We start from the raw sequence: 11,906 nt of genomic DNA on the forward strand, positions 1-11,906 counted from the left end.
TGAAGTTGTTACAGCCTTCAACAGGTTGAGACTTTTCGAATATTGGAATCTTTCAGTCATTGATAGAGTCTACAGGAAATGGTCTTCTTCTGTGACTTATCTTCCCATGGAGCTGGTGACTTTGTTCATTTAGGCCATGTTTGGATTGCAAGAAAACATTTCTCATGAAAAACTTTTTCCTGGGAATTTTTTTTTTATTTCCTCAATTTAGAGGGAAGTAATGTGATCTTTATTAATTTAGAGGGATATAATAATAAATGAAGGTCCCTACTCCCTCCACATAGAAATTGAATAGGGTTGGTTCAAGTTATGTTTTTTTTTTCATTGTAGGATATTTTAAGAAATAATTTTCCTTTCCACACTTTTTCTTGCCTGGATTTCAGGATGTCGTCTTTCAGTTGTTCTTCCAAATAAAAATCCCCACTTTCTCTATTGATTTTTCTCACTTTCAATCCGTTTCTCCTAATTTTGTTTTTAAGTATCTCTAGTGACAGTTATTAAGATGATAATCAAGGGTCTATGATCATCTGATCAAGGTATTCTCAACGGCAGTTGGTTGTACTTATGGTTGCTCTTCGAATCAACGGCTCTGATCATTCTAAGTAGTGCCCATTTAGTGTCTTTTAGGAAGGAGCGTGAAAGTGATTTTCTTCTTAGACAAGTATTTCTAACAATTCAATCATAGATCTTGAAGACAATAAACCGATTTTTTGACCATATCATCCCCACCGTAGGATCTATACCAATAGAGGGGTCTTGATCATTCTATTATTTTGAGCCTGGGTCCACATTTCAATCTTTTGGAAATATTAACGTGCATCACAAGCAGCCCCCAAATACAATGGGGACCACATTGTTTGGGTGATCCAAACCATTCATTAGATGGGCCTTGGCATAGATAGTGTGCCCAAAAAATCTTCTGCATAGGATGATCCTAACCCTCCGATTTGTAGAAATAAAAAGAATCAGATGAAAGATGGGCAAGCAGATCACATCTTCTCATAGAACTAAAATAATCAGCTGAAAATAAAGCTGGAAAAATCAATTATCAAAGTGAAAGGAAGGAGATTTAATACGTCAGAGAAAAGAAAGAAAAAGATGGATCAAATCCAACAACAACATCTGAAATAGAGAAGAAAAAGAAGCTTATTTTAAGGCTTTTAATCTCCACGTTCACATAATCGTACGGTTGCGGAGTTGGCGAACTTGTCATGCGTTGGGAATGATGTAGGTGAGTCCGCCTCCAAAGAGTTACATAGTACTATGGGAATTCCATACAAAAGAGAATCCCCTTACTCGAATTCTATAAATAGACGTAATTTTTAGAATTCACTTTCTTCAAAACCCATATGAAAAAAACCAACAGCTCTATCCTTCTCATCACTCTTATTATTTCATCAAAAATTTCTATCTCTTTGAGCGAAGAGGATGAATTGGAAGAAGTATTCCATTATACAGATTCCGGTAGTGTGTAGAATTTGATACTTTATAGGTTATTTATTCCTTTTTAAGTTTGTGAAACAACCACGTGTGACCCCTCTTTTTATTGGGTTGGACTTCAGAGTATTTTTTTTTTTGGATTTTGTTTCACATGGTATCAGAGTAAGTCCTGCGGTCAGAACCCAACAACTCTTTGATATTAAAAATCCATGTGTACAACCAACCTTAAAAAGAGAAGCCACACATTAAGGAGTGTTGAAGTATAAATGATTAAATAACACCAATTCTAACAGCTTAAATTTTTTGGCCCCTTTCGTTTTAGATTGTGACAACTGACGGTGAGGGCCAGGGGCGTAGCTACATGTAGCATAAGGCTATTGAGTTGGGCCAAACTTCTGAATAGGCTCAACTCAACTGGGCCCAGCCTTATATATAACTTGACCCCCTTATGTATCGGTTGGGGCCCTCACCATTGGTTGCCTCAATATGAAACGAACATGGCCTTAGAGTAATTGGTTGTTTCACATGGTACCATAGCTATTGCCTCACGACCCGTCTTGAGTTCAAAACCCAACAGCTCCTTGATATTAAAATTTCACCTGTAAGGCCAACCTGAAAAAAGGGGGCCACACGTGATGGGGAGTGTTGAAGTATAAATGATTAAATAACACCAACTTTAGGGGGCGTTTGGAACGTGGATTTTAGAATCCAAGTTTTTAGTTTGAAAACAGTGTAAAAGAGGGTTCAGGCTGTTGCATGCTGTCCTGGCAGCGTTTCTTGGATTTTAAGTGAGAAATTCAGGTTTTTAAAAATCTCTCCCGCAGCTTGAGATTTCAATATGGGAGAATCTGCTACTCTCTTAGTGATGGAAAGAAAGGCGAGAAGTAAAAAACAAGTAAAAAATGACGGCTGGTCCTCTTCTTCTTGTCTCTTAGCTACAATTTTGAAGAAATCCCAGATTCTAAAATCCGCATATCCAAACGGCCCCTAGAGTAATTGGTTGTTTCACAGATTTTTATCTTGGTTTATAGTTTTTTTTTAAAGAATGGAATGAGTTATAAAAGGCTTTTGTTTGCCCGAGGATTACTATGTAGAGGATGACTGTTATGATGTTCTGAGAAGAGGGACATCAACCGGTAAATATTACATACCCTTACGGCCTTACCTGATCTGAAGCTCTTATAGTTTCAACCAGTTCTCAAATGGAGTTTTTGGTGTATAGTCCAGTATGTTTTAAAAAGAAGTATTGTACTGCCCACACCATAGGATGATCCAAATCGTCCAGTTGATGGGCCGCAACGTAAATAGGTTGTGCTCCAAGAATTATTTCCATAGGATGTTCCTAGCCCTCCGATCTATAAAGGAAGTGCATATTAAGAAAGCCTCTAGAGATCGGAGTGTTGGGATCAACCTATGAAAGTGATTTTTTGGAGCACAACCTATTTACGTTGTGCCCATCAAATGGACGGTTTGGATCGTCCTATGGTGTGGGCGGTACAATACTTTTCGTTTTAAAAAAATACTAGACTATACGAGCTTACACCATGTAAAATCTCACATGCCATAATTATAACCACTTTTTAGACCAATTAAAAGAAGAGTTTTTAGACCAATTAAGGTTGGCCCTCCTCGACCTGAGGCTCAGGTTGGGTCAGGCTGAGGGAATGCTACCTAGGGTTGGGCTAGGATTGGCCTAAACCCTGAAGCAACTCTGCCCGAGTTGCACCCATTGTGATCACAATGAACAAGGGATAGATTGATCCAGCAGTGTCAAAATCAAAGAGTGTATAATGTCAATTAGAAGTTAAAAAAAAAAAAAGTTCATCCAAGAACTCATCAATTTGTTCATAGATCAGAAATATGGAGTTGGCATTCAATTTCAAACTTTGATTTCTCTTTATCGTAATCGCGATCTTTTGAAGCAGAGTAAATTGCGTCACACTTGAAGCAAAATTCTTTCAATGACACTGCAGAACATTTAGAATACATTAGATGGGGGGAGATAAATATTGAGTTTTCATTCACAAGAACCACATATTCAAATCTAGGGCTAACTGGTTTGCTTAATACAACGCAATATTTTAAGCCATGGCTTCAAAACTTCCCCGTCTCATTGTCGACTATCCTAAGTCGATTCCCTTTTACTTTGGCCGCATTTTTGTCCGAGTCATGTGTTGTGCTACGAACTTACAAAGTCAACCAAAACTCTTTTTGACTCTCTCAATTTATGACCACGTCAATTGGGTGTTTGATTGCATTGTGCCTGGTTGACTAGGATTTGCTTTGGCCGCATTTTGGCCTGGATCCGCATTTTGAGAAACTGATTCTGAACCAGTAGGCCACGAACTTGATTACGATAATTCGTAAAAAATAGTAGATTATTAGCATACATTCAATATAGCTATGAATATTTCAAAATTGTGATTTGAAATGGAATGGACCAGAACATTTAGGGCCTCTGCAGATGGATGTAAATAATGGTTGTAATAGTTTATGGCTTCCAAAGATACCTTAATTTCCCATTAGTAAGTAAGATAAAAAAAATTAAAGTATTCTTATATTCAAAGAAGGACCAATCTTTTGTGGCATCCATAGTAAAGGAACTGAGGAAAGGAAATCATGTATTCTTTCTTAGATAAAAACATTTAATCTACAGAGACTAGAGCAAACATCTTGTAAACCCCGATTTAACAGTCAATCTTGCAAAAGAAAAAGAAAAAAGAGAAAGTAAAAATCTATAAACGATCATAATGCTTCTTTTGAATCTAAATACCAAAAGAATACTTTATTGAAAATAATAGGCTCAAAATTCCCAAAATCGACTGAGAAAGGAATTTATTAAAAAATCAATAAGGGGCCGTTTGGATACGCAGATTTTAGAATTCGGGATTTCTTCAAAATTGTAGCTAAGAGACGAGAAGAAGCAGACCAGCCGTCGTTTTTGACTTCTCTCCCTTCTTTCCATCAGCAAGAGAGTAGCAGATCCTCCCATATTTCCAGGTTTTAGAAATCTCATGATGCAGGAAAGATTTTTAAAACCTGAATTTCTCACTTAAGATCCAAGAAACGCTATCAGGACAGCATACGGCAGCTTGGTCATGAACCCTCTTTTACACTATTTTCAAGCTAAAAACTTGGATTCTAAAATCCGCGTATCCAAACGGCCCCTAAATGAATAGAAAAGTGAGATATACTTCCATCTTCTAGGGTATTTTTCGGATGATCTAGAGTTTCGGATCGAGCTGAGATGAATGTAACAACATACTATAAGACCCAATCCAATAGTCAGATCAAAAGTTATGGTTGCTTGAAGTCTGGACCCTCTTTTGATTGGGTATAGAAACTCTTTGGCACACTATTTTAAGTTACTCTTTTGTTTAAACAACTTAAAGAGGTGATTTTTCTTTGGCTAAACATGGAGGGAGACTTTTGACCTACAATGGCAAATGTGAAATAGGGCTCCAAAAAATTATTCTTTTGTGTGTTGGAAAAGAATATCTGCCCTATGAATATGCATGCCATGAAATATGATTTTCATGAGCATTTTTCAATCTAGTATTGGTATATTTTTCATAAATTTGAGAAAATTAATAATATATTATATTTCTAGATAAAAGTGTTTATGCGCTGCAGTGCAGGGAGCTTCCCTGCGCTTTAGTGGCTTATAAAGCCTCCCACTCGTCACTTTTTGTGGACCACTCGTCACTTTTTGTGGACCCGCTATACGAACCAATGGGAGGCTTTATAAGCCACTAAAGCGCAGGGAGCTCCCTGCGCTGCAGCACAAGAACACTTTCCTCATATTTCTAGCCACCTATGCAACCACCACATCACCTAAAAAAGAAGTGACTTATTTCGCCAGCATAATGTGGTGATAAGCGAGAGCGACTTGCAAAAAATGCTAGGTGAGAAAGTTGTTAAAGTTTTATATATGTTACTTGGTACATCAATCCGCTTGGTTAGGATCTAGAATTCACAATGGAGAAGCTTTTGTACAAAATCCGTTTGTCACTCTTTTGTTATACTTGGGAGCATGTTTGGATGTATGGATTCTATTTTCTTAGAAAAAATTTCTCTAAAAAATGAGTTTTTCACTGTTTGGTTAACTCATTTAGGATGGAGACCATGAAGAAAAGTCATGGAATATTTGTTTACCAACCACTAGTGGGAAAAGAGGAGAGATTCGGCTGGAGATCATGGGTGTAAAATAGCGGGCCTCACCATTTGCATGGGTTTGGGTAGAGACGGAATTCGCTACCATATCAAAACATGAAATGCAAAATGGTGCCCATGCTATGCATGGGTGTAAAATGATGGCCATCATCTTATCGAAACATGTATTGTAAAATGATGGGCCTCACCCATGCGATTCATGATGTGTAAAAAAATCCATTATATAAAAAAAATCCAGTAAACATTTTTCTTTTAGGGCACGTTTGGCTACCAAGAGTTTTTTATTATATATATATATATAATGATAAATCGGTGTCTCCAAGTTGGGATGAGGGTGAAGTGGCTAAAAAACAAGAAGCTAGTGTCCCAATTTTTAGCCACATCTCATGCTCATCTCAACCGTGACTTCTCAAATCTCTCCCCTCCCACTGCCCTACCTATCTCTCACCACTTCACCACTTGGAGACACTAATTTATCATGAAAAATAAAATTCCTAGCACCCAGACATGGCCTTGTATTCAAAATCCACTATAAGAAAAGGGCGATGATATTTTCACCCCCTGCATTACGCATGCGCCCCCCTTATAACGTGAATTGACGTCAAAAAGCATTAAAGTTGCCTACTTTTCACGTCAAATCAGGTTATAAGGGAGCGTGCGCGTAATACAGGGGGAGTGAAAATATATTCTCCCTAAAACAATTCCACTAAACATTTTACTTTTAGGGCATGTTTGGCTACGATGAATTGTGTTTTTTTTTTTCCCCTAGAAAATTAGCTTACCCAATGTTGATGGAGGCTGAGAGAGGGATAAATCGACTTTTTCCTGGTTTTTTAGATTAAAGAAAAACAGAGAGAAACAGAAAAAGTGTAAAATAAAGATGTATTAAAACTATTTTTTATTTTCTTTCCCCGTGAGCTTGGTTTTGGTTTTTTTCTTTGTATTTATCTCTTCACCTTTTTGGTCGTCTTGGGGTTTTCTCTCTCTCTCTCTTTGTAATATAGATTTCAACATTTCAAAAAAAAAAAGAAAAAGATGAAGAATATCTATCCAATGTGATAATCCTTCGTTATCATCAGTACACTAAACACTAGCTTACTTAGCTTGGAAAAAAATCAAGGAATAATATGCAAGCCATGAAATGTGATTTTCATGAGCATTTTTTAATCTCCTATTGGCATATTATACTTTTATTATATATATTAAGGAGAGTGTAGCCACTTTCACAAGCACCACTTCACCTAAAAAAGAAGTGACTTGTTAGGCCAGTATAATGTGTTGATTATGACAAGCAAGAGCGAGCACCCTGAGAAAATATATTGCTAAAACTTTAGTTTCTTGGTTCATCATAAGGGATCCCAAATTGCTGGAAACAAGAGATTCATATGGTTTGGATCCATATTTCGTAAGTGGCAGCTTTCATAGCTTCTTTTTGGTTAATCGTTTAATTTAGCTGATTTTCACTGTCACCATCTTTAGTTTTGCCTGGGACATGTTTGGATGTGTGGATTCTATTTTCTCAAAAAATAATTTCCTGAAAAATGAGTTTTCAACTGTTTGATTAACTCATTTAGCGCATGTTCGGTGACTATGAAAATAAAAAATCATGGAAGATTTGTTTACCATGTGCAAGAGGGGGCAAAGCAGAGAGATTTGAGTGGGTGGTTCGTCAGTTCATTTTTTTCCTTATTTTACATCTCCATCACATGTTAAGTCCGGCAACACAAAGTTGAAGCTCTATTAGAACTCAAGCTCCAAAACCACAGTCAAATTCTATAAAATAACTTAATTTTCATTGCAATTTCCATTGACCCACGAAAAAAATGGCGTTTTCGAGATTGATCATCTATGTGCTCCTCATCAGTCTTATTTTTTCATCAAACCTTTATGTTTGTTTGAGCGAAGAGGACGAATGGGAGGAAGAATTGAATGCTCTCATACCCGAATATTATTTCGAAAAAGATTACGATAGAGAAGATCTCTATGATTCTGTGGAAGAGATTGATTTCATTGAACAGAAAGGAACAGGCAAATATCACATACCCTTCCCTGATCTGAAGTTATTGTAGTTCTAGCCGGGTTTTATCCATTCAGTGAAGAGAAACAAGATGGGTATTTTCTACTTTCTTCAATAATCTCCAACCCAATTTATATTTTAGGATTTCATACTTTCTATCAGACTGTTTATGGATTTCTAGCTTGTTTTCTGTTTAGTTAAGATTTGGAATGAGGAGATGAAATGTAGATACTAAATATCTTGAAGTTACTTCTTTGTTGATTTGTTTTTACTTCTTTTGTTTAGATGGATAATTGCTAGGGTTGATGGAATCAATATATTCTAGAGAAGTAAGATTTTTCTTTTGATTATATAATTTACACTTTTTAATTTACACTTTTTATTGTGGCATTTGGTAACACTTAAAAGTTTCTATGGAGTTCGTTTTACGATACAAAGTGGTTGTGATGAATAGAGAATTCTAGCATTAGTTCATTGACATACAGCCGACTCATCTTGGCAGTTTGAAAATGTTGAAGGGTGCAGCTTGGGAAGGGCTCAACCCATACTCGACGGGTTCAACCTGATCCTAACGGGTTCAATCTGATTTCGGCTGTGGTTGGGGTAGGGTTATGAAAAGCCAACCCGATTTAATTTGGGTTCGTTAGGATTGAGCCCTTGGGCAACCCGATCTGGACCCAAACCAACGATGTCCCCTAATTTTACTGTAATTCAAAATCTTAGGGTTTTTTTTTTTTTTTTTTCAGTTTTTGCCCAGGGCAACTCGAACCCAGCCCAACCCAATTTGGAAAACCAGGTTTAACGGGCTGGGTAGGGTTAGGGTTGAGAGATTTAGAGGAGGGTTGTGCTATTGCCTTCTTCTGGGATGTTTGTTGGGTTGTAATTTGTAAACGATCAAAATACTTCTTTTGAATATAAATACTAAAAGAAGACTTCATTGAAAAGAACAGGCTCAAATTCCCAAAAAATAGTGAGATATTTCCATCTTATGGGATGTTTTTCGGATCATCCAGAGTTCGGATCGAGCCATCATAGGGCTCGTTGAAATGAAAGTAACGTGCTATAAGACTCATGATTTTTCGGATCAATCCAAATATCCAATAGTGGGATCAGAAGTTATTGAAAATTTAACCCTCTTAATTACGCTCCTGATTTTACACATTTAGAAACTCTTTGACACTATTTTTAAGTCATTCGTAGTATAACATAGCTAAATTTGTTTAAACAACTTAAAGAAGTGATTTTTCTTTGCGTTTTGACCTACAATGGTAAATTGGAAGGGAAAACTGTCTGTGAGCTTGAGCTCGTATAAGCTTATAAGAGCTTGAGTGCCCAAAAACATTGGTCTCACATTTTTTGTGGTGATCCAAACCATTCATTTGCAAGGCCCCATCAGGCCATCATAGATAGGGTGTACCAAAAATCAAGTCCATTGGATCATCCTAACCACGCCAAAAGTGGAAGGCAACAATGAGTAGATTTGTCGACAAACAGTGTCTGTCCATTTTCCCCTCACTTTTGGATGGGTTAGGATGATCCTGTGGACCTGATTTTTGGTACACACCCTATCTATGTAAAGTCCTTCCAAATGCATGCTTTGGATCACTCCAAAAAATGTGGGACTCATGTTTTTATGGCACTCTAGCTCATATAAGCTTTATGATCTCAACCTCACAAAAAAATAGGGCTACAAAAAAAATATTACTGAAAAGAATATCTACCCAATGTAATAAACTAATAATCCTTTGTTTTCATGTACACTAATGGGTCCCAATTAAACCCTAGCTTACTTAACTTGGAAGAAAAAAAGTCGAGGAATAATATGCAATCCATGAAATGTGATTTCATGAACATTTTTCAATCTCATATTAGCATATTTTTTTGTAAAATGGAAAATATTAATAATGTATATTTTTAGAGAATAGTGTTCCTGAGCAGCTGCTTCAAAAACTCATGTGGCCCACATTTTTGGGGTGATCCAAAGCATTCATTTGAAAGGCCCTTCCATGGATAAGGTGTGTACAAAAAATCAGCCTATAAGATCATCCTAACCCAATCAAATGTGGAGGGGAAAATGGATAGACACTGTTTCTGACCATTTTTCCCTCCACAAATGACAGGGTTATGAAGATCTAAAGGGCTGATTTTTTATACACACCCTATCCATGGAAGGGCCTTCCAAATGAATGCTTTGGATCACCCCAAAAATGTGGGCCACATGAGTTTTTGAAGCAGCTGCGCAGGAACATTATTCTCATATTTTTATTATTATACATATTAGGAGAGTCCATCCACTTTTGCAACCACCACATCACCTAAAAAAGATTGGTCAATATAACGTGATGGTTGTGATATGCAAGAGCGAGCACCCTGCAAAAAAATGCTAAAACTTGTATGTTACTAGCTTCGTGTAAACAGTGTATTTTTTAGGAGGGTGTCATTGGATCAAATATCACTGATTTCGTACCCCAATTAGGTGCATCAACTTGTGAAACACCATGTAACTTTAGTCATGTTGGTAGAGTTTTTATATGGTGGCCACAAATATATGCATACAATTAAACAAAGAAGAATGCTAGAGTCACAGGCGCCCTTGTAAAAATGGGGGCAAAGGGCACCCATATTGGTCAAATTTCATTAAAGGCAGTTATGATCTTAATTTTCTGTGCCATCTTAAATGGAATTTGACCAATGAGGGCACCCTTTGCCTCCTTCTTTGCAAGGGCGACTATGAGTCTGGCATTCCTCTTAAACAAAATATATAGTGGGGACCACATTATTCGATGAGCCAGAGCATGTTGGGACCGACTCAAATAGGCCTGCCCAAAAAATTATCTCCATAGGATGATCCTAACTTTTCGGATATGTAGAGGGTTCTACAATGTTAAAAAGGAGAAATTATAGTGTGCATGTACAATTGCACATGCAGTCCCAAGAAAACAGGGGTCCACGTTATTTGGGTGATCCAAACCATTCATTTGTTGGGCCCTGATATAGATAGGGTATGTCAAGAAACCATTGCATTGGACCCCGCATTGATGAGATGAACCTAACCACTTGATCTATTAGGGGCGAATATGTCACTTCCCTTTTCTATAAACATGCTAAGCAAGAGAGCGTGATTTTATCAGAGGCCACATGGAACTGAGCAAGAACATGTATAGATTCAGTAGAAAGGAACTCCAGATTTCAAGTATTTTGTATGATGACATGCTTGAAACTTCTCATTTGAGTTTCAAATAACTAATCTCAACAAAAGAAAACGAAGGATTTGATGGCCTCAACAAAAAAACTCTAATCAAAGGGGAGCGCTAGCTCAATGATTCAAACCAATTGTTTACTTGCTAGGTAAGAATAAAGTTCCATCCCCTGAAAGAATATTTAGATTTGGATTTAGTTGATATTTTGAACTAGATCAGATCCTCAGAATTCCAAATCAGCTACAACAGTGCAAAAAATTCCATTTTTCAAATCTGTTCTAGGAGACATTATTTGGAAATCAATATTTGTGGCAACTTCCTTCACTGCCGCTACTCCTCAACGCTGCTCTGGCAGCAGCGAGACATCCCTCCCTCCCTCCATATCTCTCTCTCTCTCTATCTCTCTCTTAAAACATGATCATGAAGATGATTGATATATTTTGTATCCAAATCAAAATACAAATCGATGAGGTATCCAAATGGGCCTTATTGCTTGTAAAATACAAGAATTCCATTACACGCAAACAGAAAAATTGCTGAAGAAATAGAAATCAAACCTATTTAGCTAGTAACAGCAATAAAGCTTTTTGGTTTTGTTTCATGATCTCTATAGATTTAAATTTCCACCAAAGACGACAAGAAACAACTGAAATGTTTTCATTTTCATCCCTACCAAAACACATACTGAAACTTAAACGCATGGCATGTATTAGTGATATACTATACCAGTATATACTACAGAATTATATTTATATGAAGAGGAAAATGATTGTCAGCTTGAAGCTCATATTGCTTATATGAGCTTGAGGGCCCAAACACATGTGGGCCCACATTGTTAGGATGATCTAAAGCATTCATTTGAAAGGTCCTTATAGCAACATAGTAACACTGATCAATCAAACGATGAAGACAATTCGTTGCAAGACTAAGAATGTTTATTAATATGCAAGCAAAGCACGTTGAGAAAAGATTAAAATAAAAATAAATAAATGACAGAAACTTTGATTTCTGATGGATCTGGATGCTCCAACACCAATGACACAACAAGCTCTGTGCTCGGCAGAGACGGAAAACCA

The sequence above is a fragment of the Tasmannia lanceolata genome, unplaced genomic scaffold (genome assembly GCF_043159265.1).
Source record: "Tasmannia lanceolata isolate RefF3 unplaced genomic scaffold, GAP_Taslan_0.1 ptg000002l, whole genome shotgun sequence".
Lineage (NCBI taxonomy): Eukaryota > Viridiplantae > Streptophyta > Magnoliopsida > Canellales > Winteraceae > Tasmannia > Tasmannia lanceolata.